Source organism: Pipistrellus kuhlii, unplaced genomic scaffold (assembly GCF_014108245.1).
Source record: "Pipistrellus kuhlii isolate mPipKuh1 unplaced genomic scaffold, mPipKuh1.p scaffold_m20_p_5, whole genome shotgun sequence".
In the NCBI taxonomy this organism is placed as follows: domain Eukaryota; kingdom Metazoa; phylum Chordata; class Mammalia; order Chiroptera; family Vespertilionidae; genus Pipistrellus; species Pipistrellus kuhlii.
The window spans coordinates 9,841,593-9,865,887 of NW_023425551.1; positions in this window are offsets into that span (position 1 = coordinate 9,841,593).

Genomic DNA, 24,295 nt, shown 5'->3' on the forward strand with positions numbered 1-24,295 from the left:
ATAATGAATTAAAAATTGGTGAATTAGAATTAGGAGTTATTGAGCCCATTTGCTTATGAATATAACATTTGAAAATAAGCTCGAGCAAGGAACTTCAAAGAATCTTTAAAATACAATTCCTTCCACTTTAGAAGTAACTAGAATCATCACAAGGGAGCTATAGAGTTAGGGCCATCCAGAGGCAGCTTGCTTTTGGACATTTTCAGTGCCAGGAAGGAAACCAATTGTCTCTAATCAGAAACGTTGGTAATTAGTACAATTTGGGAGCTCACCACCTACAGGAAATGAAAAGACAGAACACAGTCTGCGAAAGCGGCTTGTTTCCTTTCATCCTCAGTAAAACTCGGCCGCGGTACCCTGACACCCCAGCTTTACGGAACGTGAGTGCTCAAATGGACACAGTGTGTGGGCAGCTAATCTCAGTGAGGAAACTCCACCTCTGTCCCTCTGCTCCTATCTTTGTGTTTAACAAGAAACTCTTCCTTCTAGAGATAAACTCATGAAACTTTATCTGATATGGCATGAGGTAAAACAACCTCAATTTGAGAACATGGATACCTTTGAATGAGCTACAGAACATTTAGATTTGGTGGAAACCAATCAAATGTTATTATAAAATCTTCCCCAAACAGCTTACAGTGTATACTCAGTCGTTTATCAAACAAGAACCTATGGAATATTGATTTGTACCAGCACATATTTTTTTTTTTAAAGTTCAAGAAAGGACAAAAATCACAAAATATTTAGCACCAGCAACCCAGAATTTAAAAATTCCATTGGCTTTGAGGTTTGATTATGTGGGTCGGGTAAGAGACAGTCTGGTCAGAAGATTTATTGTTTTAGATGCTTTGTCTTCTGAGTAACATTGGCAATGTAGAGATTCCAGGAATACATCGTCTAGAAAGGTGCAGAGAGCAACATTGTCATAAGAGCTGGTTGAGAGTTTAGAGAGAGACAAGTACGGCAAAACATTAAATAAATGATTCCCATAACCCTTGTTTGCCAGTTACGCGAATGACCCATTGTCTAGAGAGCGGGAATAGGACTGACCCCAATAAAGCCTGTTTAGGAATGTCTGTTCTTCAATCCAACATTTACTAGTTCCTTCCCATGCACTAAGCACTGTGCTAGTCACAGAATCCGGCCAAGACAGCCCTGAGAGAAGCAAATGCTTACTTCAAAGCCACAAGCCTGAAATGTTTCCTATAGTTTTTATCTTATGGTCATTGTGCATAATCCTTTATGGTTCTGCCACTTAGATGTTTGGGTTTTGGACTAAGGTTATTGGGAAAAGGTTAAGAGAACATTAAGACTGACCAAGATAAAATGCTCTGTAGGGTCTTTAGGCTTTCAACTACAGCATTTGTCCTATGAAATCCTCTTCAGTGGCATTTGCTTAAAATTAAATCGTTACTACTACTTATTTCTAATGGGTAAACAAAAAAATGTTTGGTATGGCTCCACCTGGAGTAAGAGAGCAGTGGGAAAGTTAATAATGTTTTGATCCATTTTTAAAATATTTTCCCCCTATTTCTGCTTTTAATTAAATGAGTGCTCACATCAGAGCCACACGACCTTTTGATCAGAGTCTTTCTAATGGACCAAAGCTTAGATGTGGAAAAGGCAGCAATTATGCCTATTGGTGACAGGTTTTACTCTTGAGAAATTTTCATATGGGTCTCCTTGCTACTTCTTTCCTTCATCCTTTCCAGTATACCTGGGATTTTATAAACAGCTCTGTAATGAGAAATCCAGCTCCTCCAATTCACAGGTGACTGTTCAGCCTATTTGCTTATTAATTTCTTTTAAAGCTCTTCATTCTGGAATAAGGTTTTAGAGCTTAGTTTCTTTGGAGTTCATGAGTCAATTCCATTAATTTGGGCTAAGAACAGGAGGGTTTTTTTCTGAACCACACAATTTGTTTCAGTGAAATCAAATGGCGACCTAGATTTCTAGAATCCCATTAGTATTCTTTCTGCCACAATTTCTCATTCTGGCTTTGAAGATGCAGTATCGCATATCAATAATACCTGAGTTTTTAAAAATAAATATTTCTGCTCTTAGCCAGCAAAATGCAACACTGGGACTGCGCTGGTGAGTTTTAGTGAGAAGCCGTTTAACCCAACAAACTGAAGCAATGAAAGAAAACAAGTCTGCTCAGCCCTTCTTGGTCCCAGTCACTTTTTCACCTCAGTTTGCCTTTTCTAAAGATCAGCGATTCCTTTTGGGATGGTTTTAAATGCTGGATCCTAGGTTAAAAAAGTTTTCTCTGAGAAGTAAGTTAAAAGTAAAACCCTACTATTGCAATGGTGTATTTTAAGAGAGCTCCTGAAATTGGTTATAGAATATACATTTTGTCTGATTCTAATTATGTGTAACTTCAAAGTCATTTTGGTAACAGAAACTGCTGTAACCTGTTATTAAACTAAGCATCTATTTTTTTCCAGAGATAAAAATTACTTTGAGAAGAACTTTAAAATTTAAAAATCTCTTAATGAATCAGATCAACAAAGCCTAACAAAATGAAGGCTATGTATCCTTATTCATTACTTGAGTATTCCTACTACTTAATTCAAAAATAATGTATGTTTAATCTTTTGTGGTTATAGATAAAAGGAGAAAAAAATAGACTGTATAAAATTTACTTGATGAAACGTTAGTGAGATATAGACATTGACATATATCTCTAAAATTGCATTTTCCAGGTAAATATTTACTTAGCTCCTGATTTTTAAAAAGTTTCCTTTATTTACTTAGTGAGCAAAATCAATACATAGTAAAAGAATGACCAGTTAATGTTAATGAATTTGAAAAATCCAAAACAGCAAAAGAGGGATAGGAAAAACTGAAGTACAGAAATAATAAAAGAAATAAATCAGCTAAACTGTCAAGCTTTCTGAATTTATTGAAGGAAGCATTTAGGGGATTAAGCGTTAATTTTTACATTCTTGTGCTGCAGAGAGATGATGGCATGACCTTCAGGGCCCCCATTCTTGTTTACATTGTCTGACAAGCTTTAGGTGAATGCTTCTGTAGCACAGTAATACCTTCTCTTCGGATATACTTTTCATCTCAAAGCCATATACAAACAGCACACATCCAGTTCGAGGAGACCTCGAGGCACAAAGTAAAAGCAGAATGGATGTGATCATGGGAATACCCACAGTAAGGCGTTAACACCTACAATTAAATATGTCAGCATCAGACTTCCTGCTGTGCCACCCACCATTTCCCACAATTCAGCCAGCTGACTCATTCAAAACCTTAAGGCTAATTAGAATAAATTAGAGTCATTATTAATAAACAGGCAGAGTATGCCTCTTTATTACTTACTGCAGTAAAATCACCCTACTGAGTATTTCTGGAGTAAATGAATATCCAACTTCTCTGTTGAATTACTAAAACTAGAATAATTCATGTATACTTAGAGAAGACATAAAATTTTCAGGACTCTGGGTTACTATTTGCCAGACAAGGGAAACTGGAAAGAAATTATTTACCCTATATTTATGAAGAAAAAATAATGGACAGACTTTGTTATGATTCTTAATAATGATGACTATAGTTTTATGTGTATGGTAGGATGAAGCAATCAGATATCTGATCTTGGCATTTCTGTCTAATTCACCCAATGAAGGTAGTCAAAGAAAGCCTTTTGTTTTGCCCTTTCTTTTGAGTTCAGAAGTCTCACACTGTGCATAATAATATTTTTTCACTCCCATTAGGTGATGTAATGATAAGAATGTGTTTAAGATCAGCAGGTGAGACAATAAATGTAAGTACAATGTATTATTGACAGAAGCCAAAATGCCCTTTCAAGTGATTGGGGGAAAACAATTCATAAGGAGTCAAAATCCCAAATAAGATCTTCACCTTAATTCGTGCTTATTTTTAGGGATAGTAAGTACTTCGATAAACTATTTCCTTTTTTCCCTCTGAATTTAAAAACATTTAATAGACTTATAGGACTAAAACTTACATACCATAAAATTCACCCATTGAAAGTATTCAGCTTGATGAATTTTAGTCACATGTAGAATTTTGCGAGTATCATCATAATCCAGTCTTAGAGAACTTATTTCATTCTAAGAATATTGTTCATGTTTGTTTTCAGTGGAAGCTGTTCCCACTCCTAGTTCCAGGCAACCACTAGTATAGTTTCTATCTCTGTAGCTGTGTTTTTCCTAGAGATTTTATATAAAAGGTGTGGTAGGCAAAATAAAATCAACCTAATGAAGTTTACACCCTTCTTCCTGGAACCTGTAAAGATGTCACCTCACATAATGAAATGGACTTTACTGGGTGAGCTCACTGTTGTTGGCTTTGAAGACAGAGGAAGGAGGCCACGAACCAGGGAATGCAGGTGGCCACCAGAGGGGAGAAGTCAAGACAACCAATTCTCTTCTAGAGTCTCTAGAAAGGAACAACACCAAAAACAATATCCAATATGAAAATAGTGAACTGTTTTGAAAGGATTGATAGTTATTTATTGATACTATGTAAGCACCATAGACAGCCTTAAAAAGTTGGAGCTGTCATGGTGGCACTCAAAATGGTAGAATACAGAGAGGTTGAGTATCATTTTAATATTCTATTACTCTTTCCTTCCTCCTTTTTTTCCTTTTAATTTCTACTTTGCTATTGTATCATTATTACTAGTCTAAGAACCATTTAAACATTTAGGTAAACTAAACATTAGCTAGTTGTTAGTATATTCCTTTTGCACAGTCAGACCATTCTAAAATATGAGTAGAATTGTCAAAATCTCAATATTCCCATTTACCTCACACTCTGAAAAGAATTAATATGGCATACTTGACATTTAGCCTAATTATCATAATCAAATCATGTAGGAAAATGTCAGTGAACTCAAAACAAAATCCTTCTTTTCAGATTAGCTAGTTTAATGGTTTTCTCCAAATCTCTATTTACAAGAAAATATTTGGAGAGTCCTCACATTACTAGTTTATACTTAAATTGAGTTGTTTAACTACATAGAAGAAGAATATAAGAAGAATATCTAGATGTCACCTAAAATAACTAAATTTGGGGTTAAGGCTAATCTTAATTCATCTATTTGACATATGGAATTATATTTTATTATAATTCAAGATAGCCCATTTATAGACTTTTAGTTATACAAATTATAAGAGTATACATCTGGAAATAATAAGGATATGTTAAACTACATAGGTCATACTGGATATTATTTTTCCTGGGAGAGTTATTTGCTGAACTTCAGTTTTTACTAAGATATCTGCCACTTGATGAAGTATGTCTGAATATATTACCTAGATTTCAAGCTCTCTGTTTGGAAATTTTAAAAATTAATAAAGCTATGTTTATATCAAGACAGAAAATCGAAGGTTATTTTCAGCACTTTGCTACTGGTCATGAAATTTAGAAACTAAATATCCATGTTAGTGGCATATTAGTTATTTACAAATAATTTTAGAAAATAATTCATGAATGTCAAAAATAGTCTATGATTACTTTTGTACAATTTAATAAATATTTTTATTAATTTTAGAGAGGTAGGGAAAAGGAGAGTTAGAAACATCAACAATGAGAGAGAGTCACTGATTGGTGCCTCCTGCATACCCCACAAGGGATCAAGCCCACAACCCAGCACATGCCCTGACCAGCAGTCGATCTGAGACCTCCTGGTTCATAGGTTGATGCTCAACAACTGATCCACTTTGTATAATTTATTACTAAATTCTTGATACTTTTTGGTTTTGATTTTGGTTTGGTTTTGCTTTTCTGGACAGCTTACAAATATCAATTGAAATAAACTTTCTTATATGTTATTTAAAACCATTTAAAATAGTATCTGATGGGAGCCCTGTTTTATGAAGATATTGTAAAACTGTCAGTATAATAAAAAAAAGTGAGGTTGCCTTTATTACTACCATTCTTACATATTACTTAAATTTGGTCATCTTTAAAATGATCCTGCTTAAATTGTTTCCCCAGTTACGTCATTTATTATATGTTATGATCATTTTTGTCTTACTTTTGCAAAATGTTACACTTTAAATTTTTAAATGTGCCTCTTAGTAGGTAGAGCACATAATACAAGAAAAGTGTCATCTTTTATTAAGAAAAAGGGACACACAATAAAAACAAGAGGCGGGAGCTTGAGTGATGGGGAACCCACATCTGTCCATGTCCAAAGAAATCCAGAATTCTGTTTACAGGTGGAGGGGAGGTATCTATTTACTTTTTTAAAAGAAAGCAAGGAAAGAAACAATATTATATTTCATTATACTATATTTCAATTTTGAATTACTGTATTATTTTCCAATATTTTGTTAACAAGAGAAGTCACTGATTTCATAAAGTAAAATCTTAATCTGTTTAGAAAAATTAGCTCTTCATAACTAGAAATATCCTCTTGTGATTTTCATGGTCATTACAAATGGTAAATGGTAAATTTAAATGGTAAATTTCTTTATACATATGATTCTCTTTTGAGTAAAGATTTGAAAATTATAGTTCATTTAAGTCACCAAATAATTCCCACTCTTTTTTTGTTTTCCTAAGTCACTTTTAAAGTATATAGCTTGGTATGTAATGAAAATATGCAAAGTTATTTTAATAAGAACTAAGAAGGTTCTCTTTGCAAAAGCAGCATTATTAACACATACTGCCTTTCTGCTTGTCTATTTGTTAGTTTGTTTTTTGTAGTTACATTCTTAGATTTCCATAAAAATGAGAAATGTAAGTAAGTATTCATTTCCCAAACCGATGGTTCAAACTATCACAATTTCTAGAAATACAATTTCCTGCTATCGATAGAGAAAATAGAATTTTTCCAGCTAAGAGGCTAAGGAATGTCACTCTGGTAATCCAGTGTTAGTGCTGTAATCAGTGTGGGTGGCTGACTTTAAATGAATTTTTTACCTGTGTCTCAGTTAAATGGGCTTTGTTTTAGTCTTGCCTGGCATCTTGAGAGTCTTTATAGCATGACTGTTTCTCCACTTTCCAGCTCATTCTTTTCTCTAATTTTTTACTAAAAAGGCAGCATTCACATTTCTCCAATGTGTTTAACTTGATTTCCTGAAAACATTAAGGGTGTTGCAGATGATAGTAGTAAATGTGATTTTATTGCTTTTAAAAAGAATTTTTTGCTTCATTTTTAAATTATTACAATTAATACAATAAATATATATGCAGCTACATTTTAATGAAATGTCAAAATTAAAAACAAAATGTTTAGTTTTTGGATTATTATGAGAACTTTCAAAACTATTGTTTAAAATGAATGTTTCTCAAATATTCTATATAATAAAAGTCTAACATGCTAAGTGTCCAGTCGACCATTTAACCAAAGTGTAATATGCTAATGATATGCTTAGACTGCTCAACCACTCACTATGAAGTGCACTGACCACCAGGAGGCAGACACTCCAACCCATAGTTAGCTTGCTGCTGGGGTCCAGCTGATTAGGACTGAGCAAGACAGACTGGACACATCCAGGAGCCCTCCTGCAATCCCTCCCTGGCTGGCCAACCTCCTGGGTCCCTCCCTTGATTGTGCACCAGTGGTGTCCCTCGGCCTGGCCTGCACCCTCTTGCAATTCGGTACCCCTCAGGGGATGTCCAAGAGCTGGTTTCAGCCCAACAGCAGAACGACCTGTTGCTATGATGTGCACTGACCACCAGGGAGCAGATGCTCAATGTAGGAGCTACCCACTGGTGGTCAGTGCGCTCCCACAGAGGGAGCGCAGCTCAGCCAGAGGCTGGACTAATGGCTGGCAAGTGCAGCAGTGGTAGTGGGAGCCTCTCCTGCCTCTATGGCAGTGCTATGGATGTTGGACATCCTCAAGGGCTCCCAGACTGCGAGAGGGTGCAGGTCAGGCTGAGGGACCCCACAAGGGCACAAATTTTGTGCACTGGGCCTCTAGTATTGAATAATAGTTTATTCTCTTTGTTGGCTCACCAAGTCTTAATTTGAATGTCAAAATCCTTTTTTGTTTGTTTGTTTCTCTATAATTTTTATTCATTTTTATTTTTTATTTATTTATTTTTTTAACCTGTGCATGTTCTTTACTTTTAAGAGTTAGGAAGCATTAGGGTTGCCATGTCATTCTGTATTAAATGGTACAGTTTTTTATTTTTATTTTTATTTTTATTTTTATTTTTTACATATTTTATTGATTTCCCCCCCTTCCCTCTCTCCCACACATCCCCTCCCTCCTCAGAGTTTTATGTCCATTGGTTGTACTTATATGCATGGATACAAGTCCTTCAGTTGATCTATTATCTCCCCCAGATCCTCCTCCCCTCCCCGCTGAAATTTGACAATCTGCTTGTTGCTTTACTGTCTCTGTATCTATCTTTTGGTTCATCAGTTTATAATGATCTTTATTATCCACAAATGAGTGAGGTCATGTGGTGTTTCTCTTTCATTGATTGGCTTATTTCACTCAGCATGATGTTCTCCAATTCCATCCAGGTTGCTGCAAATGATGAGAATTCCTTCTTTTTTATGGCAGCATAGTATTCCATTGTGTAGATGTACCTTAGTTTTTGGATCCAATCATCTGCTGACGGGCAACTAGGCTGTTTCCAAATTCTGGCTATTGTAGATTGTGCTGCTATGAACATAGGGATGCATATATCCTTTCTGATTGGTGTTTCTAGTTTCTTGGGATATATTCCTAGGAGTGGGATTACTGGATCAAATGGGAGTTCCATTTTCAGTTTTTTTAGGAAATTCCACACTGTTCTCCACAGTGGTTGCACCAGTCTGCATTCCCACCAGCAGTGCACGAGGGTTCCTTTTTCTCCGCAACCTCGCCAACACTTGTCGTTTGTTGATTTGTTGATGTTGGCCATTCTGACAGGAGTGAGATGGTACCGCATTGTTGTTTTGATTTGCATCTCTCTGATAATTAGTGACTTTGAGCATGTTTTCATGTGCCTTTGGGCCTTCTTTCTGTCTTCTTTTGAAAATATTCTATTTAGGTCCATTGCCCATTTCTTAATTGGATCATTCACCTTCCTTTTATTTAGTTGTATCAGCTGTCTGTAGATGTTGGAGATTAAACCTTTATCAGTGGTGTTATTTGCAAATATGTTCTCCCACACCGTGGGCTTTCTTGTTATTTTGTTGATGGTTTCTTTTGTTGTAAAAAAGCTTTTTATTTTGATGTAGTCCCATTTGTTTATTTTCTCTTTAGCTTCCATTGCCCTAGGGGCAGTATCAGTGAAGAAGTTCTTTTGGCATATGTCTGAGATTTTGTTGCCTGTGGATGCTTCTAGTATTTTTATGGTTTCCTGTCTGATGTTTAAGTCCTGCATCCATTTTGAGTTTATTTTTGTGTATGGTGTAAGTTGGTGATCTAGTTTCATTATTTCTCTATAATTTTTAGCAAAAATTACAAGTGAAAATAAAAGGGAATGAGATTATATAATACAGTAGCCTTTATTTATTTCAAAGCAGATTTGGAATTGTTAAATTTACTAATAACCAGCCTAGCTCTTCCTTTCAGTGACTTCATGACCTTATAATAATTTTAATTCTATTAACAATTTTGGTGTATCAGTTATGAGTTAATCTACTAAGACTTGACTTATCATGTTTAAAATATATTTTTATTGATTGCAGAGAGGAAGGGAGAGGGAGAGAGAGAGATAGAAACATCAATGATGAGAGAGAATCATTGATCAGCTGGCTCCTGCACATCCCCTCTGAGGGATCGACCCCACAATTCAGGCATGTGCCCTGACCAGAACCGAACCTGTGACTTCAGTCCACAGGCTGATGCTCTCTCCACTGAGCCAAACCAGCTAGGGCTTGACTTACTATATGTAAACATTAAAGAAAATTTGCACATCAGAAACTTTTCCGTCAGAAAATAAAGGGTTTATTTTTCTTTATAAATATTTGTGATTCTATGTGTAATTGCATGTATATTTGGGTCTAATTGTATACTACCACATAATATTTTTAAACATGAGATTATCATTAAACTAGAGGCCCATTTCACAAAGAGATTCATGCAATAAGCCTTCCTTTCCTTGGCTTCCAGCACCGGTTTTCCTCCAGCACCTGAGACCCAGACTTTCACTCTGGCCGGAGTCTGCCTTCTTTGTCTTTGCTGAAGGCTCCAGCCATAGCCTGCCTTCTTCTCTGCTGCAGACTCTGGATTCTGCAATCTTCATCTTCGCTGCAGTCAGAGTGCCGCTCCTGTAGATCCCTGGGCCCCACGCCCTCCCTCTCATAGCAAGTGTCCTGCCCCGCCTGGGGCCTGGACCAGCTGGGCAGCCTCCATCTTTGTCTTTCTAATTTGCATATTCCCTTCTGATTGGCTGGTGGGTGTAGTGGAAGTACAGTCAATTTACATGTTTGTCTATTATTAGATAAAATTACAAACTAAGAGGATTTAATTTATAGTTTCAAGGCTCAGACAATAATAAAAAATAAGAGTTATTATTTGTGTTTACTGGGGTCAAAATGCAGTACCAAATATCATGGGCATGATCCGTTACAATTTCTGATATTTTTTACTTTTGAGGGTATCTTGATGTACCATTTGGTCTCCTAATTTTACCTTCCTGTTTGCCAAGACAAGTCTCAATGAGGTGTAGAAAATATATTTGGTGCCAAATAACACAGTGTGGTTGAAAAACACTTGCCTCATATAAATATAGTCTCGGTGAGAGAATATCTAAGATTTGCCTTTCCAACAATAATACCACATGGTCTTGGAAAAATTCTGGTATTGTTGCTTTAATTTGTTCATATGCAGAATTTTAAGGGCTTAATGAATATCATTAAACACAAGATGATTCTTCATTCACATTGTTAGTTTAAAATTCTTTGTAAAATATAAAAACAGAAAAGTAGTGTTTGGTTTCAATATAACATTTTCTTTCAAAGGGTTGTGGCAGAAATAGTCGTCTAGAAGAAAAAGAAATCCTTGATATAATAAGTGGCATACTAAAGAGATTGTTGTCGATAATATTATAACTCATTGACTATTATCCAGAAAAAAAGGTTTCAACGGTATGACATTGTACTTATTACAGTAAATCTTTGCTTGATTTTTATGTCTTCTTTTTTGTGATGAATTACAAAGCAGCTGTGGCAATGGCCCGGATCCATGCCATATTTCACGTTGTGGTCAAGGCTTATAAGTGAAGCTTTTCTTCACTGCTTGATGTAGCAATGCTCTTACAGATGTGTTATATAAGGTGAGTTAGCTGAAACCAGCTAGTCAAGGACTATTGCAAAACCCCTGAGAGCTTTGTGTGTCTTCCAAGAGCATAAAGGTGCAAACCAAATTTTGTTTTCAAGGTTCCTATAAGACTTAAATTTGGGGTTCCTGGAAAATAATTCACACTACTTCTTTGGATGCTTCTTTCTCCCTAGGATTATATTATTGATAGCCATCAGCTTTATGCAACATTGCCATAATGCTGACATTTCTATCATAAAAAAAGATGACAATGGTATTCTTGCTTTCTTGGCATCCACAGAACTACCTTTCCTTTACTATTACTTACCAAGTACAGTATTAAAGGCCCCAGGGGAGTGGAAAGGTGAAAGGAGAGGTTTGTCATCACCATGCCAGTTTAAAATTCTCTGTTGAAATTCTCCCTCTTTTCATCTTTTTTTGATTATCTTTTTTGTCTACATGAACACTCTATTCATACTTCTTTAAAACTCTATGTTTGTTGTCTACAATGTCAGGATTTTTGCTTACCCATTTTCTCTGTTTCTCTATTTATAATTAGTCACCTTTTTTTCTCTCTTTGTAAGTCTAGAAATTTGTGGTTGTCTGTATGTAAAAGAACTTTGGTCTCCAAACAGTATTTTCCACCAACTAGATCTCCTCCTTTACGTTATTAGGTAGATACAGTGAAAGTTTGATGACTTTAACTCAAGGGTCAGGCTGTGTTGTTATAATAAGACTCAATCTGCCTTGAGTTTGTCTGCTCCTTAGGAATAATCCTTCAAAGATATTAATGGAAAACTTTGTCCAGTTTCTACTGCAGGAGACTGGATTTTTTCATGAAAGTTTTTGAGCTTAGCTCTTTAGATGTTCTCTCTATTCAAGTTTCAAATTCTGGGAAAAGTCTTATGAGGGGAGCTGACCATGCATTGGAGGCAGGCTCCTTCTCTTCAGTGATATTTTTTCCCCAATCACTAACAGATTTTGAGAAATTTCATTTTGTCTTTTAGAACATTTGGCCCAACACACAAGCCTCCTGAGTAGTCCTAGTCTGCCAAAACAAGCTTAACTATCATATTATAAATACTATTTGTAAATGTTAAATGGTAAAGGCAGTATTTCTCTCTAAAAGATATTATATTAAAACTGATAAACTAGTAAAATTAGAATGTTTTTGTTACTAATATTTTTACCAACTTACATACAATTAACAAACATTTACTGTTATTATCTCTCACATTATTGTTTCTATACTTAAGTAAATTTTAAAATGATGACCTTTGAAAACATTTCAGTCAAGATAAAAAATTCTTATTATATAAGACTAATTTCACTAACTTTCTTTTAATGATGTCCATGTGGTTTCCCTTGATTAAGTCATTTCTATTACTTAAAAGTGAACAAGAACTGGTTTTATCGCCATTAAAGATTAAAAGTTGTCAAATAAATACTCAGTACAGTAAAATGAAGATAAAAGAAAGGCCAGAAAATGATATTTTACTTCTTTTCCCAGGCTCTGTCGGTAATCCTATCACTCCAGCATGGGTGAGGTGTGTTAAAGGAGAGGAGTGATGGGCAAGTTTGGAAATTTTTCAAGTTCATGTTTATTTAAACTTTAGTCTCTAGAAAGCTGCTCTCTGCTTATTATCATAGCCACACCTACAAGGGTTTGATTAGAAATTGTTGCTAACCTCTCTTGTTGAAACAGAAAGTATGAGGCTCTGTTTCTCACACAGAATCAATGAGACATTGTGAATATATAGACAAAAGCCTTTTGAAACAGGATGTGTATTTTTTTTTTGCAACTCATAAGCATTTGTCTCACTAATTAAGCCAAGATGATTTTAATGAGAAGTTGAGACTAAGGATTAGTGAGTTATGTTCTAATTAAATGCCACTAAAATATGAAAAATAATTAAGAGGATACAAAAAAATCAGGATCAAAAAGTAAAGAATATTCTTTGCATTATAATGTTGCATATCAAAGCAATAAATCTATTGAAAGTACTCTAAAAATATGAATACAAGAAAGCGATCAAATTATTCCTGATTTCTTAATGCACTGCTAATTAAAGGTTATTCTAAATCTCTGAATTTTATTATACAGTTAAAATCACCAAACAAAAATACTCTCAATTGTTGAAAAACTTAATTCATGGAAACACTTCATTAACATATGTTAAGAAATACTCCATACAACATATGTATCACTGATAAAATGCCCGAAAGGATATATATATAAATATACCAGTGCAATTTTTGTGTTTCAGATGAGAAGAAAACCAACTCACATCAACTTAAGCAGAAAAGAATGTACTTAAGCTGAAAATCAAGTCTGAACAAATTTCAGTTATAGGGCAATCCCCAACTCATCACTATGGATGGGTGGGTATGAGGGGCAGTGGTGGAGGGAATGGGCAGGTGGGCGACATTAAGGTTTTTGATTGACCAAATCTGGACCAAGGTCTCTAGCCCTGGAACCACAGACTGAAGTAAAGGGAATGTGGATATCTGAGCCAAAATTTGAGGATGAGGTTGACTCAAGGGGAAGGGAAAACTAAATTTTGAAGGCATGAATGAAAAAGAGAGAGAGAGAGAGAGAGAGAGAGAGAGAGAGAGAGAGAGAGAGAGAGAGAGAGAGAGAGAGAGAGGAGAGAAAAAGAAACAAGAATACTAAAGGTCAGTTTTCTTTGGGTAGCTGGTAACTGCAGTTGAGTTTTTTGTTCTTTATAATCTCTATTCTCTAATGTAAGAAAAAATAAACTAAAATATTTGCAGTTCTTATTGTGAAGTGCAAAGATAATAAAGAATTAAATTAATACTAAAACCAAAATTACGATTATATACAGACACCTAAACTCCAGGTAAATGCTCCATGTTAGTGAATTTCTAGCTCAATTAACTCATAAATAGTCATGTACATCAGGGGTTTCTGGGTATTGCTAAGGGTAGTAGTGATTTTGTGGGTTGGAGGAAAGGGTGCACACTAGTTCCCCTCTTCAGGAATATATCTGGCCAGAGTTAATGCCAGAAATATGTACATCAGGACTTAGGCAAAAAACACTTTCAGACTCTAAATTAATCTTGGAGTGTCTAAACTCTCCCTTTGGAATTTTAATCTGTTCAGTATGAATCAAGAGATGCAGCTTAGTTCAAGAAACAGAAATTCAATCTTTTGCAGTCAGAATCCCAGTATGAAAATTCATTCCATAAATATATTTCAGTCCCTATAAAGTAGGAGATGCAAGATTGCTGCACTGCAGGTTTCAACATGCTATTGAAAAGGAAGCACTTAAAAAATAGGCTCATTAGAAATGAAAATGGGTTTCATTTTGTTATTACAATAATTTTCTATGTAAAGAATTACAATATAGCTGATTTCTTGTTATAGGTTATTCCAAAGGCAACTGTCTTAAAAAAGTATGTTGTTTTAAATTGTAAATATAAAATTACATTTGATGGTTTATAAGGCTCTTCTGCTTGTAATGATGAACATCATAGTTAAGTATGAAAAAAATCTACATTTTCCTATAAATTATTTCTTTTGAAACAAGCAAAAGCCTTAGTTGCAGAACCATTTATCCTCAAATTCACACTAATAATTTATTTTAAGCAGCATTTGTCAATTATTTGGCAAGTAAGTTATTGGTAATATCAAGATATTTCCTTGATAAAAGCACACTCAGAGTGAACTCGAATATGAAACATGACTTGTCAATTTTTGTTCACTGATTGTAAAACATGTACCATCCTGTTGTGGGAAGTTGAGAGTGGGGGAGATAATGTGTGGAGGTGAGGGGAATAGAGGGTATATGATAACTGTACTTTCCACTCAATTTTGCTTTGAGACTAAAAGTGCTCAAAAAAATTAAGTTTATTGATTTTTTTATTTTAAAATATATTTTATTGATTTCAGAGAGAAAGAGAGAAGGAGAGAGATAGAAATATCAGTGATGAAAATTATTGATCAGCTGCCTCCTACACACCACCTACTGGAAGTTGAGCTGCACCGGCAGACAAAATTTATTGATTTCTAAAAAGCCTATTCATAAATATGTTTCACAGAGTTACATGTTATTTTTAAAAGCAAAGCAATAATTATGTTCATAGTGGCAGAAAGTCGAGCTATTCACAAAACGTATATTCTCAATTTGACTTGTTTTCTTTAGGTCCTCCTTTCTCAATGAGCTCATACTGATATAATTAATTTTAAAAAAAATAATTTCTTCTGTTTTTATTATTTCTGAAGCCTCCTGGAGTTGGATCTCTACTCATTTTTATAAATACACGCAGTACAGTCACTTTATCCTTCTAGGAACACTGCACTGTACTTTTGTGAAGAAGTCAGTAAAAAACAAACAAAAACACTCACCCATCTGTTTGCTTAATAGAATATTTTGGTCAATGAGGCTGGTGTTTGGAACCAGGCGAGCCTGGTGGCATAGGACTTTAGCCAAACATCTCAAACTATTTTTCTAAATGTTTTAGGTCCAGCAAAATACAAAGCTGGTTTTACCAAGTGCTTCTTCTCTTTAGTTTTTTAATTTGTGCACATTGTGAGGAAAATTTAATCCATCTGTTTCATTGGCACTTAATTCAACGAATTATTGTTTTGTAAGATGAATAGGATGTCCAAGAAGCCTTGTGAGCCTTTTCATGAGCATTTAAAAACCTCCACACTCCTCCTCCCAGGCCCATCAGAACCCCTGGGAAGTGGGGTTTTCCAACGGCAAATAGATTTTGAAGTTTAGAAGGCACTGGTTTAGTGAAAAATACTGGGATCTTAATATTAATCATCATAGAATTATCTAGTACTACCAGGAGGATTCATTGAAAATACAATATAATGGGTTCATAATTAGGTTTTAAAACCCAATTTCTTGGCATCTTTTTAAATTATTTCAATCTCAGTTATCACGGTTGTGTGATGCATGGCCCCCAGCCTATATAATTTTTTTTTTTCTGTCCTCTGAGCATTAACAGGTTGTGTTTTCCTACAAAGGCATTGACTACCGCTAAGTGATTCCATTTCCCTGGGGGCTGGCTCCATATACACTTGTGTATGTTTGCCTTATTTGTGTTGGCATGTATATGTCCTATGACTACCTCTGCGGAATCTGGGTGTGTGTTATGTTTAAGAAACTTTTGTGAACTCTTACATTTTGGGAACATTGGGTTACAGGTAGCTAAAATGATTTCTTTACTTCAGGATCTGGGGGGCCTTTGCTATTTAATAAGCACCGTGTGTCCCCTGAAGAGGACAGTATATGGACCATTGCAGAATGTTCTGCCATGGAACACACTTTTCTCAGAGCATCTGGTCAACTAGGGATCTGTGGGGGAAAACTAGGAAAGTTCTGACTACATCTTCCCTTTTTTCATTTATTTCATTTCTCTCCTGGTGTCTATTGTTTAATTGTCTAAAGAAAGACAGCAAGAGGCCTTCTTTTTAAATTTAAATTAATTGCTTTTTCATTAGAAAAGACAGGGTTGTTCTGTTTGACTCAAGAGACAGGCCTACCATCAAGAGAGTAAAGAATATTTTCTAACTAATTGAATGTAAATTCCCACTTGATTTTATTGCTCAGTAGATGGTGTGGCAGCTAGGTTCTAGAAGAACTTTTTTCTTTGATTAATCTCTATCAAATTTTCTACTATATACACCTTATCTGTGTGGGGCTTTTTTTTGGTGGGGGTGGGGGAGGTGGTGATGGAGAGAATGGTTATTGGTTTATTTAAATAAAATTCTGTGAGATTGGTACATATTTACTAAGCTGGAAAAGAGGAACTAGAAAAAAAACTTTTTAATAGTCTAAAAATAAAAGAAATTGTATTGGAAGGTTTTTCTAAAATGAAAAGATCTTTCTATCCCTCCATCCATACATATAAGGGTATAGGATTTTGGAATTTTTTTTATTTCCTATGTAATTCTGAGATTACCTGGTTAAGGAACCACCTTGGGAGGTGAGGGGGTGGAGAAACTGTTTGTCTGAAAACATCCAAGAAAACAATCCCATCCTTTGTGAGAGCCCATAAAAATCTTTTAATTTACAGATACCTTAAGAAGTGTGTGTGTGTGTGTGTGTGTGTGTGTGTGTGTGCATGTGTGAGTGTGTATGTAGGAAAGCGAAGGAGGTCATGAGTTCATGACTCAGAAAAGGAAAAAACAACTTCTACACTTTTCTCTGATGAGGCAATTCTACCCTGGGAGTTCCACACTCTCTCTTGAGCAGTTTCTTTTTGCCCAAACCATTGTCAGGGCATCGGATGCCACCTAACATACAGCTATTGTTTATTGATATCACTTAGCTCAGCTTGTATTCCATGCCCCAGTTCGCTCTAGAATTGTCAACAATGATGCTGTCTTGCACTGCCCTGATTCTGCAAGTATCCCTCAGTGTTGTTCCTATTAACAAATAAAGGGAATCCCAAAGGACTCAAGACTTTCTGTTCACATTATGTGTTTTTTGCATCACACATGCCTCTATAAATTCATATATTCTTTCACGTGACTCTTTATTCACTCATATTCATTAATGTTTATAGTCATCTAGTTAGCAAACATTTATTTAGCATCTACTGCATAAAGGTTAAAGGTGTTTCTAAAGATTCTCACTTTATAACTTAATAAAAGGCATTCCAGACTTTGTGCAAAAGACTTCCAGATGAAATGTAAATACAAAACTGCATAAATATTAAAGGCTAATAGCAACTTAATGACAAGTTTGATTTACTTTATCTTACAAATCATGATATTTTTATTGGGCTTATATAAAATCCACATAATTTTAGAATCAATACTCGGTCCAGAATCACAAGGGCAAATATTTTGCTTAAATATAATATTCCAAATAGCAAACTGAGTCAATATTCTATATTTTTCATGGATTTCAACTTCTGAATGTCTTATGGTTTTATTTTAGTTATTAAGTGAAATGTTATTTTGGAATGAAAATATCTTAGAGGTAGAATGGTTTAGTTTATAGGAAAAGTACCATAATGAAATTAAATGTCATATTTACTCCTGTGTTTTCTCTTGTGTAAGATAAAATTTAGCAAGTATGGAGAAAGGACACTATTGCTCCAAAGAAGTTTTCAAAACATTTAAAAACAAAATAATTTTCCTTTTATGTCTCTATCACTAGCTCTCCAATATTTGTAATTCTAGTCTTCTCCAAAAAAGACCCCTTTTCTCTGCTTCTGTTAATACCAAGATCTCTGCAGAAGAGTTGCTTATATTCAATGTATTCATTTTTCCCCTTCCTTTTTTATTAAATAAATGCTAATTTGGCTTCACCTCAATCATGCTCCCTAAATTCAATACTACCAGTTGCCAAAGCTGTAAATTTTGGGAGTCATTATTGATTCTGCTCTACCTCTTACACCCCACATCCAATCCATTAGGTAACAAGCCTCAGTGTAAGGATTCTCTGGGGGTCTCACTGAGAACAGGTATAAATCACCAATCTCATTGTTGTCAATAAATAAAATAAACAATGGAACAAACTGATCAAAACCATCCTGAGCCCAGTTGGAGTGGCTCAATGGCTGAGCATCGACCTATGAACCAGGACATCATGGTTCAATCCCGTTTGTGGGCTTGATCTCCAGTGGGGAGTATGCAGGAGGTAGCTGATCGATGATTATCTTTCATCATTGATGTTTCTATCTCTCTCCCTCTCTCTTGCTCTCTGAAATTAATAAAAATATATTTTAAAAAATAACCATACTAAAACTTGTCTAGGACTCATGGTCACAAAGCAACACTATTTTTTTTCAGTATATTGTATGCCTCAACTATAGGTTAATACCATCCAGATACATCCCTACTTAATAAGTACAACAACTCAGGCCAATTCCCGGCCTGCTGGAATTAACCATCACAGAATGGCCTCGATTACTTCTTGCCTTAATCATTGCAATTTTCCCTAATTCCATTTTGATGCTTGATCATCTATATTTAACATAACAATAAGACTGATCCTTTCAAAATACAAGTCATAATATATCACACCTAAACCTTCCGATAATTTCTTCCTCTTCTGGTCTAAAAGACTCCAACAGTGTAGAAGCTCAACCTCCTTCCTTTTTGAACTTCATCTACTATAACTTCCCTCTTACATGGAGATATAACATAATGTATGCAAGGTCATACTCTCCAGAAGAGACAGAATAGATTTTAGAGGCCAGAAATTCTAAGCTTAACTCCTATGATATCTGTGAGGGAACACAGCATGGTAAGCTTACCAACATTTATTTTGCTTTAATTATAAATAATTTCATAATTAGTGGAGTTTTTTTGTTTGTTTTTTTTTCCCGAAAGTTGGCCTCTCTTCCCCTTAAGCATCATCTTCCTCTTCCCAGCAATTAATTTTTCTATGCCCAATTAATCTTTCTATGCCCAAGTTTATGCCTCTATAAAATGAAGAAAGCCCTTGCTACCTATGCTCAGAAGAATGTTCTGATAAATGATGAAGTCATGTCTGAAAAGTACTATATAAAAACAAAGTATCATTATTTCTTTATTGGAATTAGCTTGCTTTCCAGCTTCTAACCAGTCTGTAATAACTGAAGGACTGTCCAATATTTCCTTGACCCCTTTTCTGGGCAGCTCAAGTGGCTCCTAGAAATGCTGGTGTGCACACACATTACTATATATATCATACACTTAACCCAATGGTTACTAAAACAGCACAACCTATTTCTGTTAAAAAGAAAATGAAAAGAAATCATCTCATTTCCCATATTTTCTAAACTAAGCATTGTGAGTTGCCCCTTTAATATGGTTAGATTAACTTTCTGTAGTCAGTCTCAAAAAATCAGTAATTGGAAAAGAACAAAAATGTGATACAACTTTCTCTGAGCCATAAAGAAAACTTTGAACTTCCAAGCAATAGAAATTTCATTATAGAGCCCTTGGCATTTGGGCAAGCACCCAAGTATTGACATAGCAAATCTTAATGAAGTAATCAGTTGCTTAAAACAGTATCAGTCTGACCTCCTCCACGTCTTACTATGCCATACACTACTGTTTATAAAGTGCTCAGGTTGGAGTAAAGAACACTTTTCAACAATCTGCAGTCATTCACTGCCTCCGTGCAATCGTTTTTAGAGTTTGGAATATTGGAGGAAAGTCTTTATGGGTTGTTTACTTCACAAAATTCAATTTGATTCTAATTTTCCTGAAGCAAACTCACTCTTTCTTCATTCCAGGCAATGCAACAAAGAGTTGTCAGAGTGTTAAGCCACAGTGAATCTTTATCACAATGTGTTTAGAGAGGCACATAACATGTCAGATGTTTAGTAAAAGATGTATTTACAAGACATATTTCACTATGACTACCTTCTTGAACTTTTCTCATTCTCTTCTTCTCAGTTGATCTCTTACTTAGTGCTCTTTCTGCTTCAGATATGTCATTTTAGAAAGATCTTTGCCAAAAGATTTCCCCCTGTTAAATAGAAAAAGAACAATGTTTCTTCATTGCAACTCTCCTTTCTTTCACTAAACTGGGAAGAAATCTGAGGTCTGAGAAGGGATCTTATCCTTGAGAAGATCAATCCCAAGTTATCATTAGCCTAACTGGTCTTGGTGGCAAAGATCTGGGAAAGAGAGGGGAATCCAGAAGGTCTTAGGTAAAGAAAGAGGATTGAAATGCTGAATGATGCTGTAGGAAAGTAAAGGAAGACTTTGATCTTCCAGGTGCAGGTGAGAAGGACGGAGAGCTTCTGTGATACCCCGAATCTCCACCTTTGTTCTGGAAGGAAGAGAGAGCTAAGCGTGTTTACTTTGGATTTGCCTATGTAATTTAATTATTCCCTTCATGAGTTTCCCCCCTGCTTACCAGAAGCCTCCTCACACCCAAGAGCATATGTTTTCAATTGGAAAGTGCTTGCCAAAGACCACTTGCCAGTAGAGGGGATGTTTTCCCTTTCCCAGCGGGGGTACCACCAACAGGTTTTAATGCAGTTAACTAGGAACAGAGCAAGCAGCCTGGGAGAAGGATGTTCCTTACAGGCTGGCCTGCTTGTTGCAATTTTCTCTTACACAGAAAAGAGGCATGGAGAAGATGTTAAAATGATGATTTTTATTTCTTGTATTGATCCTCCATCAGAACGAGGAGTCCTTTCCTCCCCCGGACCTCCGCTCCGTGTTTCTTCATTCAGTCATCTTTTGCATTATGGCCCAAATGGTTTTAACCAGATATTTTTTAAAGTTTCCTTTTTTGGGGGGAGCTACTTCTCTAACGCAAATACAAAAATCCGTGATGTGGGTCTAGATGAAAGCAAATCCTACTGTGTATGCTGCTTCTATTGCACAGTCACCAGAAGGGCAGAGGAAATCGTGGAGCCTACGGAAGAATTTAAGAATTAGAATTAACCTGGAGCACCAAAAGGCAATCTTCTGCACACAAAGGGTGAAGCTGGTTGGGGGAAAATGGAGGAGGAGGGGAGTGAAGACAGAATGAAACCAAATACCCTCCAAAAGGTTTAAGAATGGGGCCATTTCTTACCTAACTTCCCAGAGTCTGCCATTTTCTTTTCACACCTACTCAGTCTCTCTACGACGTGAAAAAAGATGCTGAGAGACAGAGTTCTGGAGTTTAAAAGACTTTTTTTTTTCAATGGGGGAAAGAGCAGAATAGAAAAGCTCAACCACAATATTGGTTGAGATAAAAAGCTGTGGGCAAAGGGGTGAATACCTATTTTATTTCATAAAATCAATCTCACAATCAAGTAGCTGGAGGCATGCTTCCTCCTTTTGATATTCTTGGAGTCCTCATCTGCCCCTGGGGAGGGGTTTACATTAATCTCACAAATCCAGGGAATGCACGTAACCAACACCATCGGCAGCGATAGCCTTGGGTGGGGTGTGAGTGGGCTGGCCCACATGCTCACACTGCAGGCACATTCCACAGGGGTGAAAGTGAGCTCAGACACCCAGCTCCAACTGACAAAATCTAGGAAGCAGGTGACAAAGTGGTGACACAGTCAATGATGACAGCCAAAAGGTAGTTCCAAGTTCATATCACATGCAGAGACCTGCGCCAGCTTCATTCTGTATCTCATTGTTATGTGGAAGAACAAACTACAGCGAGGGGGGAAAGCACACCCTCGTTTCACAGGCCTTCAGGGTTGTGTAATGAGATTAAAATGCATGAGCCTGCTATGCATGGGAGGTCTTTGAGCAGTTCACCACCTAGGAACCCAAAAGTGAACTAGACGAACTCTGCTTAAAACAACAAGCCGGAGATGTGTATTGCATTACCTCACCAGGCAAAAGTGAGGAGAAGGAACAAGAATAAAATACTGAAAAAGGTAAACTTCCCGTGGTTACTTTCTCATGACACACTTCTCTTGAGAATTCATAGGCTAGCGCAATAGCCGGCTTTAAAAATAGCAGAAGCAAGTGCCATTCATGGCTGGTGACCTGAGTCGGAGAGGAATCTTTCTATAGGACAGTTCCTGCCAAGGCAACCCCCTGGTCTGTAACCCTCTAGGAAATAAGGATGGAGACCATTCCAGAACTATCCATTGCTTTCCTTGTTTATTATTGCAAAATGTATTGTTTAATGTGAGTTGTTGCTCTTTGTCCCAAAATGCTCATTCTATGTGCAGATCACAAGGTTCACATCTTACAAAAATCTAGGCACATAGCATTTATGGTATTTATTATATAGGTAGCCCAGAACCACATATCTCACTAAACCTTCTTCTTTTGTACCATGTCTCCAATATTAGAGTGAAAGAAAACAGTAGTGCTTAACAATAAAAATCTATTATCTTGTTCAGAATAGTCACAAAATGTAGCAGAAATAGGTATCAAATTTTAGAACAAGGTCTAAAAAAAAATCACTTCCCCCCCAATCATCATGACTTTAAGACCTTGAATTCAGCATATTTGTCTTTTCTGTTCCTCACCTCGCCTTCCTGTTCCTGTATCTCCCTCCCAACCAACCTTCCTCTTCCCTTCTTTCTTTTATTCCCTTGGCAGACATTTATTGCTAATCCTTTATTTTTATAAATGCCAGGCGATTGTCCTAGGCTCCAAAGGTGACAGAAAAAGAATCTAAGAGGAATGGGAAGTTTTATTTTTTATGTGTTACTTTATACACTTCTTAAATATCTGAAAAAATTTCCCAATATTGTTTTTAAAAAAAATATTCTAAAGATTTTGATTAAAAGTGATCATATCCTAAAACAGAGGTCAACAAAATTTTTTGGTAAAATGCCAGATAGTAAATATTTTAGGCTTTGTGGGCCATATGGTTTCTGTCGTAAATACTTAATTCTGCACTCAAGTGTCAAAACAGCCATAAACAATAGCTAAGTAAATAGGTGTGACTATGTCCCAATAAAACTTTATTCACAAAAACAGGTGGTGACCCAGATTTGGCTAATGAACTAACACCTGATATAATATTTGAGACAAGGCTCTGTACTCCTTACAAACATAATCCATTAATTATTTTCAATAGCATCATTGCATGAGTTTAAGGATGCACTAAATATCCTATCTAATAAAAGAGTAACATGCAAATTGACTATATCTCCGTCACACCCTCAAGCCAAGCTCACCAGCCAATCAAGAGCAAGTATGCAAATTAACCCAACCAAGATGGTTGCGGCCACAGAGTGAGCAGGAGGCTTAGGTTTCTCTGGCAATGGAGGAAGCCAAGCTTTCTCCACATGCTGGCAGGCCCAGGCCCCCACTCAAGGCTACAAAGTTTCAATTATAGAAGATAAATAAATCCCAGATACCAGGGCCTCCACTTGGATCGCCAGGGGGTATGGCTGGCCTGCAAACCACCACAAGCCCCCTCGCCCAGGCCACCCCACACCCAAAGGGAACCCCCACCCTGATCCAGGACACAGTTCAGGGCAAACCAGCTGGCCCCCACCCATGCACCAAGCCTCTATTCTATCTAATAAAAGAGTAATATGCAAATTGACCATCACTCCAACACTCAAGATGGCTGCTCCCATTTGGACATAAGATGGCAGCCACAAGATGGCCAGCAAAGGAGGGAAGTTGGGGGTGACTGAGCATGCAAGGAAGGGCAGTTGGGGTTACCCAGGCATGCAGGGGAGGACAATCATGGGCAAACAGG